The 27,398-nt window shown below is 37.0% G+C and overlaps 2 long non-coding RNA genes across 2 annotated transcripts; one reads left to right on the plus strand and one right to left on the minus strand.

Moving 5' to 3' along the window:
* Positions 1 to 10,619: 10,619 nt before the first annotated feature.
* LOC149834040 (uncharacterized) lies at positions 10,620 to 12,906 on the minus strand. Its single transcript, XR_016432500.1, has 2 exons — positions 12,768 to 12,906; positions 10,620 to 11,002 (listed from the first exon to the last, which is right to left on the minus strand). It is a non-coding gene; the product is annotated as an uncharacterized LOC149834040 (long non-coding RNA).
* Positions 12,907 to 25,423: 12,517 nt separating this feature from the next.
* LOC149834041 (uncharacterized) lies at positions 25,424 to 26,744 on the plus strand. Its single transcript, XR_016432501.1, has 2 exons — positions 25,424 to 25,659; positions 26,492 to 26,744. It is a non-coding gene; the product is annotated as an uncharacterized LOC149834041 (long non-coding RNA).
* The last annotated feature ends 654 nt before the right edge of the window (positions 26,745 to 27,398 follow it).

Consider the following 27,398-nt stretch of genomic DNA (forward strand, 5'->3'; position numbering starts at 1 on the left):
AAGAGATTCATGCTCCATCAAAAGGGTGTTCATTTCATAATAATGGACAATCTCATATGCCACTAAGAAGATCGACAAGAACCTCTAGACCGCCAACTAGTTTAAAGGATTTTTTCACATATCAAGCATCCTCTTCCACTATCCACCCTATCGAGAAGTATACATCTTTGGAAGGGCTTGTGCCTCACTATCAGAGTTTTCTCCTTAATCTTTATTCTCATCAAGAGCCGACAACTTTTGATGAAGCTAATGAAGATCCAAATTGGAGGAAGGCTATGAGGGAAGAACTAGATGCATTAAGAAAAAATCATATGTGGGATTTGATCAACATCCCAGAAGGAAAAAGAGCAGTCGGTTGTAGGTGGATTTATAAGATAAAGTATAAAAGTGATGGTAGCATAGAACGATTTAAAGCACATCTTGTGGCAAAGTGGTACGCTCAAGTCGAAGGTCTGGACTACAATGAGACTTTTGCGTCGGTTGCAAAATGAACTCAATTCGGGTTCTTTTGTCTATAGCAACAAATATGAATTGGGACACCCATCAACTTGATGTAAAAAATGTTTTTTTGCATGGCAACCTTGATGAAGAAGTGTTCATGGAACTGCCTCAGGGTGTTGCACCTATAATTGGTCAAAAGAAAATGGTATGCAAGCTAAACAAGGCGTTGTACGAACTCAAATTGTCACCACGTGCTTGGTTCGCCAAGTTGGGTGAAACTCTTCACGACATTGGCTTCAAAAGAAGTAATGTTGATTATACCATGTTCGTGGCTTCTTAAAAAGAAGGTATCTTTGTTCTTCTTGTCTATGTCGATACTATTATTCTTACGGGAAATGATCAAAAGATCATAAAAGAAGTCAAATGTCACTTAAATCAATTATTTGAGATTAAAGATCTAGGACAGTTGAAGTATTTTCTTGGTATTGAAGTAGCCCATTCAGATAAAGGTATCTTAATTTATATGCCAAAGGAAGTATGTCCTAGACCTACTTAAAGTGACAGGGTTGCTTGGAGCCAAGCCAGCTACTACTCCTATTGAGGTCAATAGCAAAACTTCAAAAGATGAAGGAGAAATTCTTAATGATGTACCAAGTTTTCAAAGACTGGTGGGTCGTCTCATATATCTAATTGCTACTAGGCCAGACATTACCTACGTAGTCAGTCTTATCAGTCAGTTCATGTATAAACCAGAGAAACATCATTTGAAATTGACTCATAGAATCTTGCATTATTTGAAAAGCACACTAGGAAAATGAATTCTATTCTCAAGGAATAATCACCTTAGTATTGTTGGATACTCGGATGCAGATTAGGTTGGCAATCCTAGAGATAGACGGTCGACATCAGGTTACTGCACCTTTGTTGGAGGAAACCTAGTTACTTGGAAAAGTAAAAAACAAAAGTATAGAGCAATGACTCAAGCTACATGCAAATTAATATGGGTAAAGTCTCTTCTCATTGATATGAGATTTCATCAAACTAATTCCATGCCACTATTGTGTGACAATCAGGCAGCTATACACATTGGTGTGAATTCAGTGTTTCATGAACAAACAAAGGACATCGAGGTAGATTGTCATTTTGTCAGAGAAAAAAATCATGACTATTCATACTCATGTTAGAGGAAATAAACAAGTGGCTGATATCTTCACCAAAGCTTTAAGTCAAGAATGATCTCAATACCTCAATGGCAAGTTAGGACAGATTGATGTCTGCCTACCAACTTGAGGAAGAGTGATGAAAGAAAGAAGGTGGTGACCTAAGCACTCAAGACTCTCTCTCTCCCTGTTTGGTTTGGAGTCTTTATGTTTTTAACTCTATCTTTATTGTTAAGATTCTCTCAGATTAGCAAGTTACCTTGTTGTACTTGGAAAGGGTTTCCTAACGTAATTAGGAACAAGATGTATCTAACAGAAGCACATATGAGAGAACAATAAAGTCATTTTCCTACTGTGGATGTAGGCCAATGTGCTGAACCACAATAAATCTCTGTTCTATTTTCTCAAACCTCTTTGTGTGATTGTTGCCTATTCCATGCATATGCTGAAATTTAATAGAAGGCTCCCCTCTCAAGATTTCAAATCCTTGAGAGTGGGTTTCATGAGTGCATGTCTTTGCATTTGACGGACTCCAGTGTTTCTTCGTTTCATTTGATCCTAATTTTCTCATAGTATCCCAAATCGGCGATTTAAGAGGCTTGTGATTTGCCAATACCCACTACTTTTTGAGAACTAGCAGAGAGAGAGTTGGCATCTCTTTGCCAAATACGGGTTCCATATGACCAATGCAATCTAAAAGGGATCTGAGAATGGAGATGTTCCAGTTTTTGTTATCTACTACAGTTTATTTGGAGCCAGTGTTTGTGTTGGACGGGAGATGAGAGCGGTGAGAGGAGTGGAGAAAAAGACATGGGTGATAAGAGTGGAGTTGACGTAGTTGAAAAGGGCCAATCTCTACTCTAAGCTCTTCTCCACTCTTATTACCCTTTCCATCTCCCAAAACCTGGCTTCCAAAGATCGTAAATGGGATAAGTATCATTTATTAATTCCCCATCATCCCTCCCATCCCCAACTCCCAAGCAGATAACTAGATTTGGAGGAAGGTATTTGGGGCTGCAAGATCCCAGTACATCTCCTGAGATTTGTCATGTCCACGCTCCCAAACAGCTGCGGTTGTCACCAACTGCGGGCTCCCAAAGAGAGCCATGTAACGCCTACAAATCGGCCCTCAACACAGCATTTTGCAAAGAAGTTTTAAGTCTAAGCAAGCATTGCAACTGAAATATTTTGAGGAAATTGCAACTTAGCACGAACTATTTCCCGCCATGAAACATGCGTGAGATGCATTGAAGCATTTGATTCAGTATTAACTGATGAATTCTCAAGCTTTCAAAAATGATGCAATACCAAGTGTGTGAACCAGATATATTGGAAATGTGTGGCATCTCTAACCTGTTGATTATCAAATCTGAGATACCTGTTGAGCTTAGAAGATTTAAGCTTTACCTATATATGATGCAATCGCTGGAGAACCACTGATGAAAGCAACAGCCATGACAACAAGGATAATGATGTGTGAGATATTCATTTTGGACAGATCGAGCATAATGAAATCGAAGCTTCTGCTGGTGGTTGAGAGAGAGAGAGAGAGAGAGAGAGAGAGAGAGAGTTGGCGAGTTCAAATTAGTTAGGTTAACCTATAGGGTGCCAGCGGTGGACCATACTGGCATTTGCTTCGATGAAACGAGTCCTGATTCTTGAAAGGAAATAGTAATCAGATGACTTTTTTTTTAGCAAAGAGCAAACTATATTTTATGAATTCAGAGTGCATATATAGCTCGGGCTCTCAGTATCGATACTCAACTGAATCGTTTTGTATCAGCCAAAAAATAATTAAGTGTAACGTGCCACATGTTAAAATCATTAAACTAATTTTAAAATAATATTAAATTTATTTTTATTATCTTTTATATTTATTAAAAAAATAACCGATTCAAGCTTGCAGCGTATCAAATTTTTGCCGATACTCATCGATACCAATAACATTTGCATCAACCCCCAGCTTTACAAGAAGAAAGGCAATAACAAAAGACGAATCCAATAGAGGTTGATCGCCGGCCACTTTAGGGCATCCTTGTTAATTAATTATAGTAATCACCATTAGAGGTGTCAATAGACCTGGTTTACCCGGACCCGATCCGAACCAAAGCCTATAGGATCTGGGTATGGTGATAAATAAGAAGACTCTATTAAGACCCAAGTCCGGACCCAAATGTCCGATTAATACATAGACCCGGGTATAGAAATTTTATACCATACCCAGACCAGACCCGAGAGTTTTGATTAAGACCTGCAATTTTTTTACATAAAAATGATAAAAAATATGGTTTTACCTAGTTTGGTTCATATAATTCTTATCGCGTCCTGGTATGATTTTTCTTATAGTGGACTCTATTAGAGACTGATTCGGACCCTATACCATACCCGAAAATCTGATCCAAGTATGGTTCTACCTGGGTTCGAACCAAACCCCACCCGTTGACACCCCCAAATCACACTTTACCGTCATTATAATTCCCATTGGGAATGATACGAGGGGAGAGCGAAGATGAAGCTGACATTTGCTACCAAAATAAATGCCAGCCAAACACATTTCGGTCACTGTGAATAATAATTACTTTAAACATTTTCCTTGTTATGTGTGCAACAACTGTTGACTTTGATCTATGATCGAAAGATGGGCCTGTACTCCAGCAACCAACGCGCCATATATGATATTTTAATGCAGATTGCATATATTTTTAATATGACCTTTCTGGAAAATTTCCCTTGCACGCAAAAGCTGATTTTACACATATCAAGAAGATCACTATTTTAATCTTAAAGTTTCTGCAAATCGTACTTAAAAGAAAATTATCTAAATTATTTTCTCTAGAAAGTTTCCATCTCTGCATTAAACAATGTTTCTTGTGACAACCGTTCGAATCATTTCCTAGTTCTCAGTCTGTACGTCATATAGTTGACCTGAATGATTGATGACCTTCATTGCAAGTCGAGATCATAGTTAGCAATGGTGTAACAGAACAGAAGAACAAAAAAACTTAAGAACAATGTTATCAGTATCGGTGCCTATCGGCATAGTATCAGCAGAAAATCGATACCCTTCACCCCTGAATCGGCTGTTTTTTTAATAAATATACAAAAACCAAAAAGTAAATTTTTTTTATTATTTTAATGGTTTTAACATGTGTCATGTTATAATTAACATGTCATATTTTTTTATTATTTTTTAGCTGATACAGAACAATTCACTTGAGTATCAGTATCGGTGTTCCAACGATTCGGGGCTGATACTGATACTGACAACATTGCTCAATACTATAATTTTATCGTGGTTGGATATAGGATGTAACCAATGGGGACGCCCAGATTCTAAACTAGGGTGGACACAAGTACAAAGCAAAAAAGAAAAATAATTACTAACAATATATTTTAAAAAACAAAATCAAAACTCTGTTTTTTACAATCATCATAAATGATTTATGTCTAATGGTAATTAGAAAAGGAAACACAAAAAACCTTAAAACTATAAACTAAGCATTTTTATCATTCTAAAAAAAAACAAATCACACTATATTCATGGATTCATGGCTAATGGTAATTAGGAAAGGAAACACAAAAAACCTTAAAACTATAAGCTAAGCATTTTTATCATTCTAAAAAAACAAATCAACACCCTAATGACTACAAACAACATAATTTATGCATTTTTGCTAAGTGATAAAAAGACACTAATATTTTAATCAAAGTTACATCTTGCAATATTCATGTATTCATGCCTAATGATAATTTTAAAAAAACATAGAAAAATCCTTAAATCATAATTAAACATTTATGTCATCTAAAAATATAAACCAAAACCCTAATCCCTACAAACATTATGAATTATGTATTTTTAATTAATTAATTAATTAATTAATTAAAACTTTAATATTCTAACCAAAATCAAATCACATAATATTCATGGATTCATGCCTAATGGTAATTATACACACACCATAAAACTATAAACTAAGCATTTATGTCACTATAAAACGCCGAATAAAAACCATAAATCCTAACAATCATCACATTATAGATATGCTAATTGAAAAAAAAAACTAATTAGATATTTATGTAATTTGAACAGCCAAAATAAAAGATATAAATCCTAACCAAAATCAAAGATTTAGGTGTTTAATAACCAAAATCAAGCATTTATTAATGAAATCATGTTTAATGATAATTAAAAAGAAAATATCATATAAAAACCGTAAAACCTTCATTATACATTTTATGTTATTTGAAAAAATTCCAATCAATACCCAAAATACTAAAAGATATAACACATTTATGGTAATTGAAAAAAATAAATAAAACCCCTAGTATTCTAACAAAAACCCAAGCATTCTATATTCATGCTTAATGCTAATTTAAAAAAATGCATACACACATAACCCTAAACTCCTAATTAAGCATTCATGCTATTTGAAAAAACAACTAAATAAAAAACCTAAATTGTGGTAATATATTATGCTATTTGAAAAAAAAAAAAGTAAAACCCTTAAATTTAAAACCATTAAAATCAAAACCCTATGAAACATTTTTGAAAAAAAAATGAAAAGAAGGAAACCCAACCACCAGGGCTAGGGGCGTGTGCTAGAGAGGTTGTCGGATGGCGGATGTCGATCCGAATTCGGCAAAGTTTCGGTGAGAGAGAGAGAGAGAGAGGACCTTAGGGCAGGGGCATGCACACCAACATTGTTGCTAGTGTTGCAGGACAACGAATGGACGGGCGAAGGCCCAAAGTGCAAAGTGTCAAGGGGAGTTGGAGAGAGAGAGAGAGAGAGTCAGAGGGAGAGAGTGGGCAGTAGATGTCAGGGACTCGAGGGTAGAGGGTGAGGCGTGGGTCGGGTTTGAGTGTGCTCATCCTAACGTAACCTTCCTAAGGGTGAGGGTGGGCACTCTATGCCCAATCTGTCGGGTCAGAGTGGGCACTCATTGCCCACCCTGACTCGAACCCTCCTCTCTCGCCCCCAGGCGAAATTCGAATTAGGGTGTCGGATGCCTACCCTAGCTCGAATGTGGCCCTGCCTCTGGATGTACCTACATCCACGACCATCTAAAACTATCTGGTTTTTTTATTATATATATATATATATATGTGTGTGTGTGTGTGTGTGTGTGTGTGTGTGTGATCAGTTTTTATTCATAGGGTAACATACTCCTTATAGTTTTCTTGCTCAAGGAAACTTCCAATCTGTTATTAAGCCCGGATTTAGCTTGAACAACCTTTTTGCTAAGTTCTCTTGTCTCTTTGAACTTGTTTCCTTCTACTCGACTTTCTTTCATCATGGACTCATACATGTTGGCAACTTCCTCTTTGATACGAGCACCAACTTTCTTGGCATAATTAGAAACTTTGAGATGAGAGTTAATAGGTTTTTCAAAAGCCTCCCTCAAGCTCGATAGTTCGGTCTGGACATTGATCTTGCTATACAAAAAATTGAATCTTTGAATCGACAAAGGCTTAGTAAGGCCATATGTTATTTGATCCTTTGAAGAAATTTACTGAACATTCAAATCCTTCTTGGCAAGCTTCTCTTGAACAAAGTGAAGATCAATTTTTATATGCTTACTTTGATTGTGGTGTCGAAAGGTGAGTAGGACTCTGGAACCCAAAGAGAGAGATCGCACATATGTGGCACTAATGTGATACTCAACAACCACATATGCCCTCATGGTAGTCTTTATCAAGTTACCATAGATCTCTCCTATTTATATGGAGATTTGGTGGAGGTTCATAATGGGTCCATAATAGGCACTAGTGGAGGTCTCTAATGAGCGTGAATGGTGTCCTATAATCTCTAAAACCTAAGAACCTCCTATAACCCAAAAAGCCTCTAGAGAAGACCCCACATTTTTCCTTGATGGACCTGTGTCAATACAAGTCACCTCAGGTTGGACCCACTCCATAAGTCCAACATTCTCCCACTTGACCCATTGATACGGAAAAGCACATCTTTGAGGTTCTTTACCGTTATCTCGATTTAATTTTTATGTGGGTTACATGTTATCCTATATCACAGGAATGAATCATACGAGTCATGAAGATATACACCTCTATATGAGATGTCATATTACCATGCATTACAATATTATTCATTTTTAATGTTTAGCATGTTAAGAATATATTTATGAATAGGTTGGTTTCTAACCCATTTTATTGGTCCTTTTAATATTGTTATTTTACTATTCTCTCTTATCAAAATGAGAGATACTTTACACAGATGACCGAACCAACAATGCACTTCTTGAGAAAAGTTTTCAATATTTTTTTTAATTTCATGCATATATCTATATCGTTTTTACAACATGGTATATTTTCAATTTTTTTCTACATTGACAGCGTATAACATTAATGAGAGAATTAAATCAACACACTAACTGATTTTACACAAAGAAATTGATTACATATCTTCTTATTGCAATTAAAAACTAAATTTGTTTATGAGAAATCTATCATACACGGTTGACATAAAATCTTAGACACTTAAATCAAAAAAAATCTTTCTAGGGACTGAACGTACCCCACTATGGGAACTGATCGGCCCCTATGTTTCTAACACCCTTTTGGATCCATGAAGAGTTTTCATTCAAAAATCCTTCATGTCTCGAATCTTGGCTAAAGGGCTATGCCAGACTTGCCCGCATTCGGATTCAATGCAACGACATGTACATATCTATTTTCTTTTTCTGCTAAGACTGGTGACCAAAGTCTTTTCTCACACATATATGTGTGTACACATCTGATTCAGAGTGTATTCACTCTCTAAAAACCAATTTAGTAGAAATCGGTTTTTAAGAGGGTTTTCAATTCGAAAATCGCCTCTACTCTAAACATGATAAATTTGACGTTGAATCCTCATATAAGACGTTTGGTACTATTTAGAATCAAAATAAATTTCTGCATACGAGTTTCAATCTACAGGTAAAGAATAGAACCCACTACCTTTTTCAAGAAAAATGACTGCTTGCTGAAAACCGGTTTCTCTACTCAAATCACCACCTTCTCTTCATGTGGTGGCTGCAACCCGATGCTCAACCCCCTCCAACATGTGGTACAGTCCTCTTCGTGGTGTGAAAAAGAAAAATCTTAGAAAAAAAAAGAAGAGAAAGAAGATAGAGAGGAGAGAGAATGTCATAAAAGGGGCAAATTGTGCGGGGGGAGTGAGCCCCTTTCTCTTATTTATACCTTCTCCTTACTTCCTCTAGGGTGTCGAGATCCAATCTCTGCCCTAGAAAAAAGTTTCCCATTTTTTTTTTCCTTTTGCATTTTTCGTAAGCATCTATTTTTTTATGTATATATATGCAATATATATGTTTTTCTTTACTTAGCTAATCTAGGTATTAGGCATCCATATGATGTACAATTATGTACATCATATGATCTTATGTCATATAAGGGGGTCCACAAGGGACATCCCCCCATCCAGGACTTTGACTCAGCCATCACCAGACTTCTAAGCATTTTAAGTATGGTTCATTTTTATATTTTTATTTATTTTGTTTACGTAATTGGACACTTTTATTTGGATGAAAATAATTATTATTAATGGATTTATGAACCTTCAGTTATTATGGAAAAAAATTTGGCATAGTTTTGAGGTTATTTTAGTTATTTCCCTCTGAGAATTAATGTCCATGAACCCAGGCTCGAGAGGTTGTTTTCAAATATCCCGTTCACCTCTCTCCACTTTCGTTGTTCAATCTCTGGTTGTCTCACCCTCGTTACACACATCCCGATCACAAATATCCAACAGTCATGGGCTCTGTTTTTTATTTTAGCGGTCACTAACACTTTTCTTCCTCGAGTTGCACTAGTGTTTTAGTGATGGTTGGCGTTGTCACTATTTTAGGTTTACAGTAATGGTTTGTGTTACTGACTGTCCATGTTGACACCACTCCAGTACTTCTGGTGAACGATGCACAAGGGTCTTAATGAAGGATGAGCCAAGCACCCTTCAGATCTTTGGTGACGCCTCTCTAGTATATAATCATAGATAAACATGTGAAACCAGCAAAATGAATTTAAAAGAGTTCAGCTTGCTGTCACAAAGGCCTAAGCCTAGAAATGTCTAAGTTACGGATTTGTATTATAGATGTTGCCTGAATCAGTTTTTGATTGGATTTTGGCTTTGGTTGAAGATAGGAGGTGGAACTGTTTGTGAAGTTAATTGAAGATCTGGCCCAGCCCAAAGATAACCAGACTTGGGCAGGGGACTCGGACCAATATTCAGACCTTCAACTACTTGAAAGCATAGGGACCTTTGTGTAAACATTGAACAAATGAGCTTTGCCAAAAGTTTTGATGATTTAGCTCAAAAGTTTTCAGAAACATTGGCCAGGGCTTGTGTCCAATTGAGGACCCACATTTGTAAACCACAGAAGTGGGTCAGGTATTCATCTACAACACCCTAGATGAGACGAGTTTTGAGACCCAATTCATGCCTTCTTTTTTTTTAAATAATAATACATGTGCAATCTGTTTTGCCATGAGTCTGATCAAGCCATCCAATCACAGGATGTGATGAGTCTACATCGAGGTGCTAAAGCACTTATTCAATAAGAGCTAGAGGGAGACATCAGCCTGTTTTGTTTTGTTTTTTAAATTCAAGCTGAGGTTAGGCAGACCCTTACCAGTTATACAACTATACCATTGGGTTTTGAACCCGCAACCTCCCAACACAAGGTGACGCGCACTAGCTGCTCATACCAAACAAGCGGGCCCCCCATTGGTATCATGTTATCCTTGCTGTATCTTTTAATTTATTGAGCAAGCGCCCTGAAACATTGAATCAACTCAATGGTCCATTTTATTAACGACTTCTAGAGATTTTTTTTTTTTTAAAGATAATCATAATAAAATGCATTGATTTGACAATAAACAGCACGCAGGTTGAATAGTTAGGTGCGATGAGATATCAAGCCCACTATACCAGAGTAACAGGGAGGCCCGAAACACAGTAACGCACTCCAAACAGTAGAAACACAGATTACAGATAAAAAAAAACAAAATTACAGGAAAGAGGACTTCTAGAGATATTCATACAGTTGCGTATCAATTCTAAAGGTGGACTGAGATATACAACATTTGCAAATCTCTCTTCTACATGGTCCAAATAGTCAAAGACATTAGTATGGTGTTGGGCTTGGGCTGGCATGCTTACTTGATGACAATGGTGGTGGTGGTGGTGGTGGTGGTCGTCTCAAACTACCATATGATATATATGGGTTAGATTTAGGTGTCGGTAGTGCAGGTGAGCTCCGAAAACTTGGAGACCACTGTAACACAGACCGTTCTTGGTTAGTCAGACCGAGCCCGCTTTCAGGATGAGAGACCGTGATCCGATCCCTTGTAACAGGCTCCCAACTTGACATACGTTTCTCCTCCAAACCACCTTTGCACACAAAACAACTTAAACATCAAAACCATATCCCAAATTCTATAGAACTAAGGAATTTAAAGGCATAACAGAGACAACTGAGAAGAATAGTTGGAACTTGGACAAAGAGCAAAACCATCAACATTTCTTGGGCCCTGTTTGGGAGCCTTGCACTGAGATAGAAACACCATTTCCATGTGTTGCCACCTGTGAATAGTAATTAAATGTGGTGTTGCGGTTGCCAACTCTAGTCTCAATGCAGTGTTTCATCGATACCACTGTCCACAAACAGTAAAGCATGAAAGCACTGGGGGAAGTTGCAACACATCTTCGATTCAAGGCTCCCAAATGGAGCCTTAATGAATATACTTTATCACTAAACATACTGCAATTCAAAGTGTTGGATCAGTTGAATGATAATATGTATGTCAAACTCCATTAATTTTTACCCAAAGAAACTTTTATGCCACAAAGGTATAAGCAACACATAGCCAATACAAGTAGAAAAAAGGTAAATTTACATATGGGCGATATATAAATTAACATCTTGCCACTTCAATTTTCAAATATTTAAGACAAATGCTTACCTTATCAATAAATTACTTAGATGATAGTCGGTACCAGTGTTGTTAGAGGCGAACGCCTCAGTACCTAAAAAGTACGCCTCAGAGGCGAAGCGCAAGCTCAAGGAACCGAGGCGTTGTAGGGAGGCATTTGCAGGCTCAAGGAACCGAGGCGTTGTAGGGAGGCATTTGCAGGCTCAAAGTGCACGCTTCACTTGGGTGAAGCGCATGCCTCGCGTCGAGGCGTGCTTCACTTCTAAGGCGTACGCATCATGTTACTCTTTTTTAAGTTGGATCAGGAGATTCAAGACCTTAAATTAATCTTACCCGTTTAAAGTTTAACCCATCTTATGTTCTTAACTCTTAAACAAACAAAAACCTACATTCAATGCCTCGCTTCGCCTTATCGCATTTAACAACCTTGGTCGGTACTTCCTTATTTTTTACTTTTTTTTTTTTTGAAAGGCAAACTGGGGTTAGGCAGACCCCTACCAGAAAACTCCTAAGCCCCATGTGGCAGAGGGATTGAACCTGGGTCTTCCTTATATCACCTAACTCTAGCCAACTCTTTAAGACGGCACTTTTGAACTTTTTTTTCTCTTTCAAATTATTAAAGGTTAATTTCAAATTATTAAGGTTAAGTTTCAACATAAATTCAAAACAAAAAAATTAATCAAATATTGGCATACATGTAGAAAGACTAATTATACAGAAAATATATGAAAAAATAAAACAATATATAACAAAAGTGAAAAACTTCAACAAAAAAATAGGTGATATTCTGAAATTATCACAGTTATTTTGGTTTAGTATTGATAATTTAAGATATCTGGTAAAATCACAATCATTTTAAAAAATATCCCCGATATTTTGTTACTGTGATGGAAACAAGCTCAGCTGCTAGCATCCTGCGAGAGTCCTTAGTCGAAATTTTGACTCTACAACAAGTCCAGTTGGCTGGTCTTATATCAACTGCCATGGCTTGGCTCGGTCTAGTCTTTTAGATCCATGGAATCATGACAATAACAACTTTGTGGGTTTTTGGATGACCACTTAACACCAAAAAAACTGAGATAATTTGGGATAATACACCACTAAATCGATAATATCCCAACTTATCCTTGTTTTCTGAATAACTGAGAACACCATCTAAGTAGACAAAGACATAGGATAACTTGCTCTGTTATGTGATAAAAAAGGAGGTAAGACGGTCATACCATCTAAAACGAGGGAGAACGAGGCAGCCGGAAAACCTGCCATGAGATAGACGGTCAGGATCGCAACAAGAGAAATCTTCATTCCGACGAGGCCGTCCGATCACAGCTAGCGAGGGAGCGACCGAGAGAGAGAGGAGAGAGAGAGAGAGAGAGAGAGAGAGAGAGAGGCTACGGTGGTCTTCTTATCTTATTAGGGAAGGAGACAGGAAAGTCATGCAGATAAAATTATTGAAATACCCTTATTCTTATTGGGTTTCTAAAATGTTTTATTTAGACTAAAAAAATTTGTCTGCTCCAACGTTCGGACCTTTACTGGATCAGTGAGAATCCGGACTCGGACTAGCATCAAGGTTCTGGTCTCACTGCATGACACTAAGCAGAACCAGATCTGAATTGAGCAATACATGTTTCATATTTGCCAACCGGTTAACTAATTAGACCTATATTAATGTGCACCGGCTCAGGTCATATTGCATCCCTTCTAGGTTAGGTCATGCCGCCCCAACTCATTGACAGCCCTAGCTGGTACAGCAGGTGGCCAAGAGAACAGGCCATATAGGAGTCACGTCACGCTTGATCTGATATGGATGGACCTTTGAAGAGTGGATCCAATTTTAGATCCATATTGATAGGGATGACAAGGAATCCGATTTTATCCCATATCCAACTGAATTTGATTCTGTTAAGTTGCATTTGGTAAGCCAAAACCATGTCAGAACGTAATCAGGTGTGGATATGGTTGTGATTTTTTTCCTACCGAATCCGAGAAATATATATCCAAATTTGATTGATATTTGAATATGTTTACATGTACAAAAGCGGATTTGGTATGAGCTTGTCACCGTTCCGAATCAGAATCTCTGTTTAGCCAACATCTGATTAGTTGAATATGGTATTGGACACATCTGATCCGAATCTGAACCATTTACAACCTTAATATTGGATTTCATAGTGAAATCCCACATTCAGTCATGAGCTTAGTCTATGTGGTATTATAACTATATCTTTGCAACAAGTCCAGCTTTATACCGCTCTAAGGATTCATAAGCTCTTCTCTTGATTTTGTGAATTCATTTGCACCTGACAATATGGGGTGCTTCTTGATTTGAAAAAAGGTCCCAAGTCTGGTTTTTTAACAGAGTATCATATTTTGTTTTTATTACATCTCACCACTGTGGTTCCTAGTTGACTTGGTTAAAGGTAACATGTTTTTCATCTTGGAAAAGGGAAATAAGAAAAGCAATAGGAATGAGATGTTTGATTACAAGACAGACTTTTGGTTTACGAGTTTCATCTTGAAACCGAGTCACCATAGTGTGCATGCAACAGAAACTAGAGGTGGCCAAGGTCAACATGTAAGAGTGTGCTGGAACTATGAGCAGTGGAAGATCGTGTGGACCCGGGTACAACAGTTTTGAAAAGAACTTTCAAGTGACACTGATTTTTTAAAACCCAGCTAGGGATCTAATTTATCAAAAACATGAAAGTGGTGAAAGTAAAGTTCCAATACTTAAAAGGAAGATTAGCTTAAACCATTAAAGATAAGCTTGTTTCGACAATATGTCTATGTCTACGCTCAACTAGGCCATTTTGTTGATGTGTTTGTGAACATGTAATCTGATGACCAATCCCACACTCAGTTAAGAATTTACTTATGCCTTGATATTCACTTCCCTAATCAGTATGCAAAAATTAAATCTTTCTTCCAACAATATATTTTCAACAAAAATTTTAAAATTTTTCAAAACATCCTATTTTTTCTTAATCGTATGGATCCAAATATATCTGAAATAAGCATCAACAAATGACATAAAATATCTATAGCCATTCAAACTCAAAATAGGGGTTGGCCCTGAAACATCTAAATAAACAATATCTAAATGAGCAAAAATGGTCAAATGTTTCATTATGTTTCCCCTCCAAATTTGGTTTGTTAGGTGATCTTCCACCACCTCCATTAAGTTTCTCAAATGCAAAAAAGGGCCGACTGTTCCTTGCCAAATAAAATTTGCCAAAAAAGGCTTGTTCTTCAACACTACCCTAGCCCCGACTATTCCACGTTCCAGCCTTCATGATGTGTTTTGTGTAACCCTCTCTCTCTCCCCCCCCCCCCCCCCCACCCCCTCCCCTCTCTCTCATTGTATCTACACGTATGAACTAGTTTCTCAATCAATTCACTAGCAGCAATCTAAAGTTTCTTGTAAACCAAATTATTAAACAAAAGCGTGTTGGTGTTCTTCAAAACAGAACCGGAATGTGATAGCAAGAATACATATCAGAAGACGCCATGGATAAAACTACTGTACGCGTACTCGGCAATCTCTTCAGCCTATCGACGCCCATGATGAGCCCAGGTCGCCAAGTCAATGGTGAGCAAGACCCTGAACCCTAATGAGAGAAATAGGGCACCCCTTGGTTATTCTCATCAAGCAACCAAACCTCTTTTTATAGACTTCTGAGAGAAGCTTATAGTGGAAGGTTACCACTATCAGTGGTTACCCTGCATGGGCAGTTGCAATATTTGCCCTGTAACTCTCATGAGTCATGTCATCCCATGATGTACCCATGTCAAACTGGGTCACATCAGGTTGAATCTGATCTATATTCCAACATTCTCTCACTTAACCCATTGACTTGGAAAAACACTTCATCAAGGTTTTACTGTTATCTTGATTCAATTTTCATGTGGGTTCACATGTTATCCTGTATCACAAGAATGACTCATATGAGTCATGGAGATGAACACCTCTTTATAAAATGTCATATTTTCATACACTACAATATAATTCATTTTCAATATTTTGGCATGTTAAAATTACCTTTATAAATATGTTGGTCTCTGACCCATTCCATTGGTCCTTTAACATTGTTATTCTACTATTCTCTCTACCCAAATGAGATCCTTTATATAGAATCAACAATACACAGAGCCATAGAGAATCAATTTAGTTTCACAAATGTTATCACATATAACCATAATGTATTGTCATACATCAAAAGGAATCAAATAAACCCATCCCCTTTACATGTTCAGAATATAATCACGGTGCTAGGCCTTTAGTAAGACAATCTGCAGTTATTTTCTTTGTACCAATTGTATCAATACATACTATATGATTCTTAATCCTTTCTTTAACAACAAAGTATTTTAACTCCATGTGTCGACACAAAGTTAAGCCCTTAATGTTATTCGATAATGAAACAATAACTTCATTATCACAAAAGATCTTTAGTGGTCTCTCAATAAGATACATAATCACAAGACCCATAATGAAGTTTCTTATCCAAATAGCTTGAGATGAAGTCTCGTATAGAGCAATAAATTCTGCCTCTATGGTATGAGCAATAATTGTAGATTATTTTTCGCTTCTCCACAGATGGCACCACCTGCTAGTAAGAAGATGTATCCAGTAATGGACTTTCTACTATCAAAACATCATCTCAAGTCCGCATCAGAGTATTCAATGACTTCTAGGTGGTCAACCTTTTTATAGATCAACATATAGTCCTTTGTTCATTGCAAATAACGCATGACCTTCTTCGCTACCTTCTAGTGCTTAATGTCTAGATTAGACTGATATCTAGCAAGCATTCTCACAACTAATGCAATATCTAGTCAAATGTAGGTCTGCATGTATTGTAAACTCCCAACTGTTGAAGCATATGAGATAGTTGTCATCTGAGTCTTTTCATTATCATCATGAGGACAATTCTTTTTCCTTTTGAGATGTGTCCTAACTTTTGATACCAAAGCAAATAGGATTGATCTTTCTTTAAGTCATATTTATTTTCAATCATTGTGTACTCAACGAAGTGAGATTCACAAATTTGAAATTTGATTTTCAAACAATACAAACCATCATATATATGCAGAACCTACATGAATAAATTTTTTAACAATAATAAGCTTGGAGTTTTCAAATTTAAAGACAAAACTAAACTTATCAACTTTTGAAATTGAAATAAGGTTCCGACTATAGGATAAAACATATAATGTATTAACCAAATTCAAAATGAATCCTAACTCCAACACAACTCTATAGGTCCCAACATTCTTGACATGCGAATATATCTTATTTTTTAAGAAGATGATTCTTTCATGCTTCGTTGGATTTCTTTTATTCAGAAATGCCTACAAAGAGTTGGCAATATGCATCTTGTCACTAGAATCAATTCATCAACTATGCAATGAAATATGGATTAAATTGCACTCATGAGAAATAAATGACTTATTATCTTTATTCTCGAGACATTGCTTATGCTTCATGCACTCCACCTTCTTATGTCCCATCTAGGATTTAAAGATGGGCCTGTACTCCAGCTACCAACGAGCCTATCAGCATAGTATCAGCAGAAAATCGATACCCTTCGCCCCTGAATCGGCTGTTTTTTAATAAATATAATAATACCAAAAAACAAATTTTTATTATTATTTTAATGGATTTAACATGTGTCATGTTATAATTAACATGTCATATTTTTTTATTATTTTTTGGCTGATACAGAACAATTCACTTGAGTATCAGTATCGGTGTTCCAACGATTCAGGGCTGATACTGACAACATTGCTCAATACTATAATTTTATCGTGGTTGGATATAGGATGTAACCAATGGCGACGCCGAGATTCTAAACTAGGGTGGACACAAATACAAAGCAAAAAAGAAAAATAATTACTAACAATATATTTTAAAAAGCAAAATCAAAACTCTATTTTTTACAACCACCATAAATTATTTATGTCTAGTGGTAATTAGGAAAGGAAAAACAAAAAAACTTAAAACTATAAACTAAGCATTTTTATCATTCTAAAAAAACAAATCACACGATATTCATGGATAGATGGCTAATGGTAATTAGGAAAGGAAACACAAAAAACCTTAAAACTATAAGCTAAGCATTTTTATCATTCTAAAGAAACAAATCAAAACCCTAATGACTACAAAATATAATTTATGCATTTTTGCTAAGTGATAATATTTTAACCAAAATTACATCTTGCAATATTCATGTATTCATGCCTCACTACAAAAAAATAGTTGATTAGCGACGGAATTTAGCGACGGAGTTATATCGTCGCTACTTAGCGACAGATTAACGAGAGAAATGAATCCATCGCTATATTTGTAGAATTTTACGAAACTAGCGACAGATTATATTCCCTCGCAAAATCCGTCGCTACTTAGCGACGGATTGTGCGAGAGAATATTTTGTCGCAATAAATACGACAGTTAGCGACGGAATTGCGACGGCTAAAATTCCGTCGCAACATAGCGACGGCCTAGGCGACGAAATATTTTCTGTCGCCTTTTTTGTTTTTTGAATTACGATGGCTTAGCGACGGAATTAATTCGTCGCTAAGCCGTCGCTAAATGTCGCATTACCCCTAATCCCAGCCCTCTTTTTCCTTTCTCCTTTCGCTGCTTCCGCCCGCCGCCCTCTCCCTCCTGCCGCCCTCTTCCTTCGGCCACCCTATACATCCCGTCGACCTCTCTGCCGGCCCCACCGTTCGCCGGAAGTCGATCTCCGTCAACCTTCCGCTGCCGCCGTCGCTGCCCGGAGCAACCGCAGGTACGTATTTCACCTTAAATGGATTGGAGGTCGACCCCCTGCATTTTCCGGCAGGGGGTCGACTCTGCCAGGCGGTCGACCCCGGTAGGTGGTCGACCCTCTGCCGTGTCCGGCCGGGGGTCAACCCTGGTAGGGGGTCGACCCCCTGCCGTGTCCGGCCGGGGGGGGGGGGTCGACCCCCCGCCATGTCCGGCCGGGGGTCGACCCCCCGCCGTGTCCGGCAGGGGGTCAACCCCGGCAGGGGGTCAACCCCTTTTGATGTCCGGCAGGGGGTCAACCCCCTGCCTTGTCCGGCCGGGGTCGACCCCCTGCCGTGTCCGGCCAGGGGTCAACCCCCTGCCTTGTCCGGCAGGGGGTCAACCCCTTTTGATGTCCGGCCGGGGGTCGACCCCCTGCCGTGTCCGGCCGGGGGTCGACCCCCTGGTTTCTTGCTCTTTTTTTTCTTTTTTCAGAAATTAGGGTTTTTATTTTATTTTTATTGTTTAGTTTTCTTTGATTTTCATTGATTAGGATTTTTTATTTTGATTTTCATTTATTAAGCAATTGAATCAAATTTCTTAAATTAAGGCTATTTGTAGTTAATTTAATTAGGGTTTTTTATTTGATTTTGTTTTATTAGGGCTTTGAATCAAAATTTAAAAATTAGGGCATTTTATAGTTAATTTGATTAGGTTTTTCTTGGATTTGATTAGAGCTTTTATTTTTATTTTCTATGATTAGGGATTTGAATCATAATTTTTTTAATTAAGGATTTTTAGTTAATTTGGTTAGGACTTTAAATCAAAATTTTTTAATTAAGGCTTTTATAGTTAATTTGATTAGTTTTTTTTTATTTATTTAGAGTTTTTATTTTTATTTTCTATAATTAGGGATTTAAATCACATTTTTTTAAGTAATACTTTTTAGTTAATTTGATTAAGGATTTTTTTGTATTTGATTTGGGCAGGTTTTTTCCTTGTTTGATTAAGGTTTAAATTGTGGCTTTTTTATTTAATTTTATGGTTTATTTTTCTTATAGTTTATGATGTTTTGGTTTATTTATAATTTATTTTCTTGTATTTTAAGGTTTTATGATTTAATATGGTCGAATAATTTCATGGTGACTTCATTTTAAAACATCATTTTTTTTTGCAGATTTCTCAACAGAACTCGCTTGTGCCCCGCCACACGTGGTAAGTAAGTGACAAAAACAATGCAAATCGGGTAAATACCCGTGGTGAGTAAGTGATGCAAGCGCATCACATGTTATTTAATTTATTGAATATAACACTTTATTGTTCACACACTCACTTAGTTGTTGATATCTAGGACTACTTTGTTGGAGTTCGGAGATCATGCTGAGCATGATTTTAATGTATGAATATGGAAGTGTTCTTATTTTTGGAGTACGGAGTCCATGCTATGCATGGTAGTAGTTAGTGGGATATTGAAGTGTGTTTGCTGCAGGTACATGTTTGATATTTGTTTGATATAAATTATTTCGATGTATTGCAATGTTTGATGTGATTGTATCCATGCTTACATGTAGTTACTTTCAATTTGATTATGTCTTCCATGTGAAATTGTATACTGAAAGCATGCTTCAAATGAATGTATCGTGTCATGAATAGTTTGCACATGAAAATATTAAGTTATCAATGCATGCATCATAATTCTTGTGATTGTATGACATCATATATTGCATGATAAATTTGATATTTTCTTCATCATAGTATTCTGATGGTTCTCTTTTAACTGGTTAGGATACTATTCGTAACATCATACGACAGAATGACTGCAAACCGTGAATGGATGTACCGTAGGATAGTGGACAATGATTTATCGCATGAATATATGGATGGTGTCGACAGTTTTATTGAATTTGCAACGGCAAGTGTCAGTACGGTAGATCCCATAGGTCGGATTAGGTGTCCCTGCAAGATTTGTAAGAATAATCGATTTATAGAACCTCATGGCGTTAGACATCACCTATACAAGAAGGGTTTTGTGAGTGATTATCAGAACTGGACGTTTCATGGAGAAGAATTTAGAAACGATTTTGATGCACGGGTGAATGTGGTGCACGATAATCCATATACGAATTTGATATTTGATGCTGCAGGAACAGAACTGGGTTCTGCTATGAGTTCTAGTGATGTAAGAACTGTCGTAGATGAAGAATCACCAAACGATGCAGCTAGTAGATTTTATGATTTACTTAGAGATGCTGATGAGCCACTTTGGAACGGTTGTGAGAGTCACACTATCTTGTCTGCAGTTCTTCAACTAATGAATTTGAAGTCCGAGTATAATTTGAGTCAATCATGTTTTGACCGTTTGTGCATGATTGTGAAGAGTATGTTGCCTAAAGATGAGAAATTGCCACAAAATTTCTATCGTGCGAAAGTTATGGTCAACGCTCTAGGTATGGGTTACAAAAAGATTGATGCTTGTCCAAATCACTGCATGTTGTATTTCAAGGAGCAGGAAAACGACATATCATGCCCGTCATGTAGGCATCCTCGGTTCAAGCCAAAGACAAGAGGCAATGGTAGCACGAGATCAAAGGAAGTTTCATACAAGTCGCTCCGCTACTTTCCTATCACTCCTAGATTGCAGCGATTGTATATGTCTTCAAAGACAGCTAAACACATGAGATGGCATGCAAATAAAGTTCGACACGATGAAAACAAGATCACGCATCCTGTTGACGCTGAAGCTTGGAAGCACTTTGATCGTACTCATCAGAACTTCGCAATGGAAGTGCGAAATGTTAGACTCGGTCTATGTACAGATGGATTTAATCCATTTGGGGGTAGATCAACTCCATACTCATGTTGGCCAGTATTTGTAACTCCATACAACCTTCCACCAAGCTTGTGTATGAAACGTTCAAATCTTTTTTTGTCTCTGTTGATCCCTGGTCCGACCTCACCTGGCCAAAATCTTGATGTATATCTAAGGCCATTGATTGATGAATTAAAAGTACTGTGGGATGACGGTGTTACCACGTATGATGCCCACAAAAAACAAAATTTCAACATGAAGGCCGCTGTTCTATGGACAATCAGTGACTTCCCTGCATATGGTATGTTATCTGGTTGGAGCACACATGGGAGGTTGGCTTGTCCGTACTACATGGAGGATTCCAAAGCTTTTAGATTGAGGCATGGAAGGAAGCCTTGCTGGTTTGATTGCCATCGTCGATTTCTACCCAGCGATCATCCGTTCCGACGTCAAAAGAATGCATTTACAGCAGGCACAACTGAAATGGAAGGTTCATCCTCAAGATTGTCTGGCATAGAGATTTTAAGAAGATTGCGATACTTTCCAGATGTATTAACAGATGCCCGCAGTCCTACACCCTTCCGTGGATTTGGGAAGGAACACAATTGGACGAAAAAAATCTATTTTTTGGGAACTACCGTATTGGCCGACCCTATTGATACGACATAATTTGGATGTGATGCATGTAGAGAAAAATGTGTTTGATAATGTGTTCAATACAGTAATGAATATTAAAGGAAAAACGAAGGATAATCCGAAGGCCCGTATGGATTTAAAATTAATATGTAAAAGACCAGAATTGGAACTCAAAGAGTATAATGGCAAAGTACTGAAACCAAAGGCAAAGTACGTGCTCGGACCTGATCAAATAAAACATGTATGTCAATGGTTGAGACAACTGAGATTTCCAGATGGATATGTCTCTAACATTGCTCGGGCTGTGAAGATTGACGATGGACAGTTATATGGGTTGAAGAGCCATGATTGTCATATCTTTATGCAACGATTGATACCCCTAGCATTCCATGATATGTTAGACAAACCTATATGGGGGGTATTGTCTGAGTTGAGCGGATTTTTCAGAACATTGTGCGCATCGGAGGTCATTGTATCAGATGTAAAGAATCTCGAGGACTCTGTCATCACCACTGTTTGTCTGTTAGAAAAGATATTTACGCCAGCATTTTTCGATGTTATGGAACATTTGATCATACATTTGCCATATGAACTAAGGGTTGGTGGCCCTGTGCAATATCGATGGATGTACCCATTTGAAAGGTATATGTTTTTTTATATTTGTCTCTTTAATGACAGATATTTAAAATTTGAAATGTATATTCTTGTCAGATGCATGTTTGACCTAAAAAAAAAGGTTCGTAATAAAGCAAGAGTAGAAGGCTCTATTTGTGAGGCGTACACTTTAGAAGAGATTTCAAATTTCTCATCTATGTACTTCGAACCTCATATTTCAACACGTTACACATGCCCGCCCCGTAACGATGATGGAGAACAAGTAACTGTAGCTGACAAGCTGTCGATATTTCAACGACTTGGGCATGCATTTGGTAGTTGCCGATCAAGGCTATTGACAGATCGAGAGCAAGATGCAGCACACATCTATATTCTTTTTAATTGTTCAGCGATCGACCCATACATCGAGTAAGTATATGTATATGCAACTCAATTATAAATCCTTTTATGTTCTATATGTGGATACATGGCTCGGTAATATAAGTATTTGTGGTTTGCAGACGATTTGATCTGGAGTTGCAAAGCAAAGTTTCACATCTCACTAATGCAGAAGTACAAAAAGAACGTGAAACTAAGTTTGTGGAGTGGTTGAAACAGTTGGTAAAGAAGCTAACATAAATTTTGTACTTATAAACAACACTAAGTTACTTAATTGATCGTGATCACAATAATTGTTTATGTCTGTGCGTAGGTTCGCCATGGTGATGTTAAAGATCAAGGAATATGTGATTTAGAAAATGGTCCAACCAAAGTTGTGCAATGCTACAACGGGTATATCGTAAATGGTTATCGATTCCATACAAAAGACTACGGTATAAACAAATCAACGATAAATAGTGGCGTGTGTGTCAAGGGTAGCAGCTACGGTGAAAATGAACATGATTACTACGGTGTTATAGAGGAAATAATGGAGTTGACTTACTTAGGCATGAATAACAGGGTTACGGTATTCAAGTGTCATTGGTTTGATCCAACTGCAACAAGACTCGACAAAGCTTCAGGCATTGTGGAGGTGAATCATAAATCCAGGTTTGGAACATATGAACCATTCATATTAGCCTCGCAAGCTCAACAAGTTTATTATACTTCATATCCGAGTATAAAAAAGTCAGATAGAAATGAATGGTGGGCAGTTTGCAAGGTGAAATCCAAACTATACCCTGAGTATGATCAGTTACAAGAAGATGAGTTAGCTGAAGACAGTGATTACTATCAATCAGATGATGTCTGTGACTTCGCTTATGGTCACGATGTTGCGCATGATATGCATGTCATATCTCCATTGGCTGATGAAACATTCATAGAGGAATGTGATCCAAATGATGTACCAAGTGGATGGGCAAACAATGAAAAAGAAGAAGAAGAAGAAGAAGAAGAAGAAGAAAGTCAAACTAGTGACGAGGAAGAATTCTCAAGCTAGTGAGCAAAATCTTATACTACAAACCTCTATTTAAATGCATTGTAATACTTGATGTGAGTTGTATTGCAATACTTGGTGTGAATGATTAAAAATTTTATTTCAATGTATTGTAATACTTGATACGAATGATTCGAATGCATTGTAATACTTGATGTGAATGATTTCAATTATCTGAATGTATTATAATTTATGCAATTAACGAATGATTTGAATTAGTGCAATACTTGATGTCAATGATTTGAATTATTTGAATGCATATTGATGTGAATGACTTGAATGCATTGTAATACTTGATGTAAATTATTTGAATGTATTGTATGACATATGTTATTTGTTAGAATATGGTTCGTGGAGGTTATAGTGGTCGCTCATCCAGTAGTAGCCAGGCTCAACCTTCATCTTCACGGGCTCCTGTGATAGGTATATCATATAACTAATTAGATGCTTGATTAGTTCAAATGCACATTCTGAGAACTTGGTGTGTATTTTTTTACAGATGATGTTGCGCCTGTACACGACCCACCTACACCAGTTGATCGCATAAGTCAACAGCCAACACAGGAAACAGGGTCTTCTCAGGCTGGCACAAGAGGACTCATTCGAATAGTGTATATCGATAATCGATCGTAAGTATTTTGTTTTCAATTATTGCATATCTTTTAAATATTTTATATTGATATTTACTGTGTAACAATTCATGTGCAGCACGAGGTTTGAGCCACAAGAAGTAGTACGGGAGATTAGGAATTCACTTCTTCAACATCTACCAGGACCAGTTGCTCAATGAAAAGAGTACCCAAAGGAGGTATTAGACAGATTGTGGTCCTCATTCATGGTATACAGTTGTTCCTCATAGTTAATGTGTTTCATATTTAATTTATTTAAGCAATGTCTACTAACTTTCTGAAAATATTTATAGGCTTCGAATCGCTTTGCAACTACGGTGGAAGAAAATGATGCAAGGAAGGTGTGGCAGAAGGTGGCTGCCAATCGATTTGCAGACATGCTGCACACTATGAAGACTGCAGCAAAAAAAGCATCTGGCGTAGTAGATGATCCATTACTGTGGAAGGGCCATGGTCCTATTACTATCAGAAGAGATTACTGGGATGAAATGTGCGATATGTGGGCGGGAGATGCATTTAAAAATCGCTCTGCGAAGGCTTCACAAAATCGATCGAAGATGCCCGAAGCCCATCTACACACAGGTGGATCTAAGACATTTGGGAGCCACCTAAAGAAAATGGTAACTCATTAATATATAATATTAATTTTATAAGTATTGTTGCAAATTTGTGTACTAAATCTTTTGTCATTTAACTTCGCAGGAAGCAGAAAAAGGAGGCAGTGTACCATATAAGGATGTGTTTGTAGAAACACATAAACGGAAGACCACGGGAGTCTTCGTATCAGAGAAGGCGAGAACGACAACGGTATGTATTAATTCTATTAATAATCATTGCAATATATATGCAAGTCATCATAATGTTATCATTAATTATTAATGAATACTTTAAACATTATTTTGTAGGAGGCATATAAGCAACAAATGGTAGAGCGATATGGCGAAGACGCTACTCAGCATCCATCATTTGATCCTACAGCATGGGTGACTGCAGCAGGTGAACCCAAAAAAGGTCGCGTGTTCGGGTTTGGGAGTAATATGAACACTTCACCAGTTATTGGTTCTTCCAGTTACGGCTCACCAACTTCTTGCGCCGACATAAGCTCCAAGCAGCCGACTATTCTTTCCGGTGATGATGTACGCGAGATCATTAATGAATCACTGAATAACTACTTCCAATACACCGTCGCCCCTTTCTCCGAAATGAGATCAAGGCCGCTGTTCAGAATAGGGGATCTTCGATTCCAGGTCCCTCTCAGGTATAATCACATATATAGTTTTTTTGACTGTCTTAAAGCACATCTGAGCATGGTAGAATCACATATAGAGTTTTTCTAGATGCCTTAGAACACATATGAACATGCTATAATCACATATTCAATTTTTTTACTGCCTTAGCACACATATGAGCATGATAGAATCACATATATATATATATATATATATTTAACTTTTTGTCTGTCTTAGAGCACATATGAGCATGATAGAATCACATATAAAGTTTTTTTGATTGCATTAGAACACATAAGCATGCTATAATCACATATTCAGTTTTTTTACTGCCTAAGAACACATATGAGCATATTATAATCACATATTCTGTTTTTTGACTGCCTTAGCACACATATGAACATGCTATAATAACATATAGAGTTTTTTAACTGCCTTAGAACACATATGAACATGTTATATATCATTTATGATAGAATCACATATAAAATTTTTGGCTTTGCCTGCCTTAGAGCACATATGAGCATGCTATATTCACATATTCAATTTTTTTACTGCCTTAGCACACATACGAGCATGATCGAATCACATATATAGTTTTTTGCCTGCCTTAAAGCACATCTGAGCATGGTAGAATCACATATAGAGTTTTTTTATATGTCTTAGAACACATATGAACATGCTATAATCACATATTCAATTTTTTGACTGCCTTAGCACACATATGAGCATGATAGAATCACATATAGAGTTTTTTTATTGCCTTAGATCACACATGAGCACATGATAGAATCACATATAGTGTGTAATTTATTTCATTATATTTTGTTTATCAATACTGACTGTTCTTTTCTTGTGTAGGCTGCTAGCGATAATCAGGGTAGTGGAGCTGAAGGGACAGATAAAGACAATGAACAAGAAGACGCACAAAATCTTGGCGATGATTAGAGGACTGTGTTGAAGAAGTTCTATTTTTTTTATTTTTCCTAATTGTAATTGTTGAATTGTAAATAATTAAACTTCCTAGTTTTAAGGTGGAACGATTAATTATTATAGATACTTGTTATATGAATTTTTTTGTGTGGTTTGTTTTTTATTTACAGGAAATATAAAATGTACAGGAAATATAAATTGTACAGTTCTCGGTAATTAATTTTTAAATAAATTTTTTTTGATTTTTTTCGTTTTTGCGACGGATTAGCGACGGATGATTCCGTCGCTATTCATATTAATCTAGCGACGGCTTAGCGACGGAATTAAATCCGTCGCCACGCCGTGGTCGCCGTTTAGTACCGGCGGATTGGCGACGGAATATAGCGCTCGTTATTTCGTCGCAATTAGCGACGGACTTGGCGACGGAATTATTCCGTCGCCAGTTAGCGTCGAAATATTCGCGACGTAAGCATACTGTCGCCGCGTTGTCGCTAATCCGTGGCTAACATGGTTAGCGACGGATTAGCGACGGAATGTGGTCGTCGCTAATCTACTGCTTTGTTGTAGTGCCTAATGATAATTAAAAAAAAACATAGAAAAACTCCTAAATCATAATTAAACATTTATGTCATCTAAAAATATAAACCAAAACCCTAATCCCTACAAACATTATGAATTATGCATTTATAATTAATTAATTAAAACTTTAATATTCTAACCAAAATCAAATCACATAATATTGATGGATTCGTGCCTAATGGTAATTATACACACACTTATACACACACCATAAAACTATAAACTAAGCATTTATGTCATTATAAAAAAGCCAAAT

Source organism: Nuphar pumila, chromosome 6 (assembly GCF_984573655.1).
Source record: "Nuphar pumila chromosome 6, dmNupPumi1.hap1.1, whole genome shotgun sequence".
NCBI classification, from domain to species: domain Eukaryota; kingdom Viridiplantae; phylum Streptophyta; class Magnoliopsida; order Nymphaeales; family Nymphaeaceae; genus Nuphar; species Nuphar pumila.